General features: G+C 42.1%; 1 non-coding gene across 1 annotated transcript; it reads left to right on the plus strand.

The window, feature by feature from the left end:
- Positions 1-4,189: 4,189 nt before the first annotated feature.
- LOC130963861 (small nucleolar RNA R71) lies at positions 4,190-4,293 on the plus strand. Its single transcript, XR_009079978.1, has one exon. It is a non-coding gene; the product is annotated as a small nucleolar RNA R71 (small nucleolar RNA).
- Positions 4,294-4,775: the final 482 nt, after the last annotated feature.

The following is a 4,775-nucleotide window of genomic DNA, read 5'->3' on the forward strand; positions in this document are numbered from 1 at the left end:
TCTTTTGAGTTCCCTATTAGATATTTCGGCTTGCCCACTTGTCAGTGGATGGTATGGTGTGGCTACCTTGTGTTTGACTCCATATTTTAGAAGCAATGCCTCTAATGGTTTGTTGCAGAAGTGGCTTCCTCCATCACTGATGATTGCTCTTGGAACCCCAAAACGGCAAAAAATGTGTTTTCTGAGGAAGTTCATGACTACCTTATTATCATTGGTTGGAGTTGCTATTGCTTCAACCCATTTGGAGACATAGTCTACTGCCACAAGAATGTAATTATTTGAGTATGAGGTGGGAAAGGGTCCCATGAAATCTATCCCCCATACATCAAACAATTCAAGTTCCAGAATGAATTGTTGTGGCATTTCATTTCTTCTTGGCAGGTTCCCCGCTTTCTGGCATTCATGGCAGTGCTTCACTAGTTCCTTTGCATCTTTGAAGATAGTGGGCCAATAAAAACCACACTGCAACACCTTAGCTGCTGTTCTTTCTCCTGCAAAATGTCCTCCATAAGTGGAGCCATGGCAGTCCCATAAGACTTCCCTTCCTTCTTCCTCTGATATGCATCTTCTGAGTATGCCATCCGAACATTTTTTGAACAAGTATGGTTCGTCCCAGATGAAGTATTTGGCATCATTTACCAATTTTTTCCTTTGATGCTTGTTAAATTCCAACGGCAAACTCCCAGTGGCCTTGAAGTTTGCTATGTCTGCAAACCAGGATGCTTTGTGAATTACCATGAGTTGTTCATCAGGAAAGCACTCATTTATATGTGTGCTTTGTGTGCTTCCTTCTTCACATGGTATCCTTGATAAATGGTCTGCCACCTTGTTCTCTACACCCTTCTTGTCTTTGATTTCAATGTCAAATTCCTGCAACAAAAGAACCCATCTAATAAGTCTTAGTTTGGATTCTTGTTTAGCAAGTAAGTATTTTAAAGCTGAATGATCAGTGAAGACAATGACTTTAGATCCAATGAGATAGGATCTAAATTTGTCAAATGCAAATACTATTGCCAAGAGTTCTTTTTCAGTGGTTGTGTAATTCCTTTGGTTATCATTCAAGACTTTACTGGCATAATAAATCACATGTACCAAATTATCTTTCCTTTGTCCTAACACTGCCCCAACAGCAAGGTCTGATGCATCACACATCAGTTCAAAAGGTAAGTTCCAATCAGGTGGGGCAATGATAGGTGCAGAGGAAAGTTTTTGCTTCAAAAGTTCATAGGCTAGCATGAAATTTTTATCAAATACAAAGGGTGTATCAGAGACAAGCAAGTTACTCAAAGGTTTGGCTATTTTAGAAAAGTCTCTAATAAACCTTCTGTAAAAGCCAGCGTGTCCCAAAAAACTCCTAACTGCCTTGACATTACTTGGTGGAGGTAGTTTTTCAATGAGTTCCACCTTAGCTCTGTCCACCTCAATGCCTCTATTAGAGATTTTGTGGCCAAGGACTATTCCTTCTGTGACCATGAAATGACACTTTTCCCAGTTTAATACTAGGTTGGTCTCTTGGCATCTCTTAAGCACCAAGGCAAGGTGGTGTAGGCAGCTAGGAAAAGAATCTCCAAACACAGAAAAATCATCCATGAAAACCTCAATAAATTTTTCAATCATGTCCGAAAAGATGGACAGCATGCATCTTTGGAAAGTGGCAGGTGAATTGCACAATCCAAAGGGCATGCGTCTATAAGCAAAAACTCCATATGGACAAACAAATGATGTTTTCTCTTGATCTCTTGGATTAACTACTATCTGATTATAGCCTGAGTATCCATCCAGAAAGCAATAGTAAGCATGTCCTGCAAGCCTTTCAAGCATCTGATCCATGAATGGGAGTGGGAAATGATCTTTTCTAGTGGCTTCATTGAGCTTCCTGTAGTCTATGCACATCCTCCACCCAGTGACAGTTCTTGTGGGTATGAGTTCATTCCTCTCATTTGGCACCACAGTTATGCCACCTTTCTTGGGAACTACATGGATGGGACTAACCCATAGGCTATCAAAAATGGGGTAGATTACCCCTGCCTGCCATAACTTCATGACCTCCTTTTGTACCACTTCTTTCATGACGGGATTCAATCTTCTCTGAGCTTGAATGGAGGGTCTAGCATCCTCTTCTAACAAGATTTTATGCATGCATATGGATGAACTTATCCCCTTCAAATCAGCTAGGGTCCATCCAATGGCATCTTGATGAGTTTGTAGCACCTTGATCAATTCTTCTTCCTGTTCTTGGCTCAGGGCAGAGCTAATGATAACAGGATGGCTCTCATCACTACCCAAGTATGCATACTTGAGATTAGGGGGCAATGCTTTGAGCTCAGGTTTTGGTGCTTCCTTCTCTTCTTTCACTCTCTCTGGCATGCTTGGCATGGTTGTTTCAGCAGCCTTGATGTCACTAACTTCAATATCCTTGGTGAACTCCTCCTCTGCCACTTCCTTTGTTGTTTCCTCAAAGGTTTCTTGTACTGCAATGTCCACTACATCCACCCTCATGCATTCCTTTAGTGATTCTGATGGATAGCTCATTGCCTTGAATACGTTAAACACCAATTGCTCATCATGTAGTCTAAGAGTGAGTTCACCCTTTTGGACATCTATGATGGCTCCAGCAGTAGCCAGGAAGGGTCTTCCCAGGATTATTGAAGCTTTGGCTTCTTCCTCCATATCTAACACCACAAAATCGGCAGGAAATATAAAATCTCCCACTTTCACCAACAAATTCTCAACTACCCCTTCAGCTTGCTTCTGAGTTTTGTCAGCCAGTTGTATGATTACATCAGTGGATCTCACCTCATTCAGTTGTAGCCTCTTCATAAGAGTCAGAGGCATCACATTTATGCTAGCTCCTAGATCACAGAATCCTCTGTCAATTTTTGTTTCCCCTATGATGCAGGGGATATGAAAACTTCCTAGGTCTGTTTTCTTAGAGACTATGTCCTTCTTGATGAGGGCACTGCATTCTTTGTTCATTATTACAGTTTGTCCTCCCTTCAAAACTCTTTTCTTGCTCAGCAATTCCTTCAAATACTTGATATGTGTAGGCATCTGCTGGAGAATCTCAAGAAAGGGAATATTGATATGGAGAGACTTAAATGTCTCTAAAAACCTTGAATATGTTTTCCCTTTTTCACCTCCTCCTAACCTCTGAGGAAATGGTGCTTTTGGTTGGTATGTTTCCAACATGCCTTTATTTTGCAGTTCCTTGGCTTGCTCAGTTTCACTTTCCTGCTTAGCTTCTTCCACACCTTCCTTCAAGATTTCTGGCTCCTGTTCTGAGGGTCTGATTCCTTCTTCTTCTGAGACTTCCTTCAATAGGGTGATGGCCTTGCATTCTTCCCATCTCACTCCCTTTTGTTCCCCTTTAGGATTTTTTTCTGTGTCACTAGGGAACACTGCAGTTGACTTGGGGGCCTGTTGAGATAGCTCTCCTACTCGAGACTCCATCCTCTTGAGTTTTTCACCATGGTTCCTTAAGGTAGATCTCACATCATCCCTAAAGCTTTTCAACTCACTTATGTCCTGACCCATGTTTGCAAGCATTCCTTCTATTCTGTTTAATTGATCTTGAAATTGTTGGTTCGGATTAGGTTGGGCAGGTTGATTATTTTGGCTATGATATGGTGGTTGGGAGTAAGTGTTTTGTGTGGCTTGGTATGATCTTTGGTTGGAGTTTTGGTATGTGGAATTGTTATGTTGGTTGGGGTTGTAAGGTTTGTGGTTTTGTGGTTGGGTTTGCTGGTTTCCCCACCCAAAGTTTGGGTGGTTTTTCCAGCCTGGGTTGTAAGTGTTGGAATGTGGATCATATGGTTGCCTTTGTTGATTTCCCACATAGTTGGCCTCTTCCCAATCACCTCCTTCAGTGCTTACTTCCTCTTGATCGTGTGTGTGTATTGCAGCCACTTGATTTGTTTTTAATTTCCTGGTGAGCTCTGCTAGTTGCTTGGCAAACACCTTGTTTTGGGCTAGAATTGTATCAACATGGTTCAGCTCCATGACTCCCTTAGTGTTGTGTCTCTCTGAAGCATAGTAGTACTCATTCTCAGCCACTATCTCAATCACTTCAATGGCTTCTTCCACAGTCTTTTTCCTGTTCAATAAACCTCCTGATGAATGGTCTACAGCCTTCCTTGATTCATAAGAAAGTCCATCATAGAAAATATGCAATTGCACCCAGTCATGGAACATGTCTGGTGGGCATTTCCTTGTCAAATCCTTGAACCTCTCCCATGCCTCGTAGAGAGTTTCACCACCTTGTTGTCTAAAAGTCTGAACCTCAGATTGAAGCCTATTGACCTTTTGTGGGGGGTAGAAACGTGCCAGAAACTTGCTTTCCACCTCATCCCAGGTTGTTAGGCTCCCCCTTGGGAATGATTCCAGCCACTTAGCTGCCTTGTCCCTAAGTGAAAATGGGAACAAGAGCAGTTTATAGGCATCTTCCTGGACTCCATTGGACTTCACAGTGTCACAAATTCTCAGGAATTTTGTGAGATGTTGGTTTGGATCTTCATTAGCACTCCCACCAAATGAACAATGATTCTCCACCAGTGATATTAGCTGTGGTTTGAGTTCAAAATTGTTGGCCTGAATGGGTGGTTTCTGAATGCTGCTACCACAATTCCCAGAGGTTGGGTTTATGTATGAACCAAGAACCCTCCTCTCGGGAATGGCATTGTTTCCATCAGCTCTCTCATGGTTGTGAACTTCTCTATCCATGTTGAGATCTAGAGCTTCCTCAAAATTGTCCTCAGATTCTCCTTCAGATTCTTCTT

The sequence above is a fragment of the Arachis stenosperma genome, chromosome 2 (genome assembly GCF_014773155.1).
Source record: "Arachis stenosperma cultivar V10309 chromosome 2, arast.V10309.gnm1.PFL2, whole genome shotgun sequence".
Classification (NCBI taxonomy): domain Eukaryota; kingdom Viridiplantae; phylum Streptophyta; class Magnoliopsida; order Fabales; family Fabaceae; genus Arachis; species Arachis stenosperma.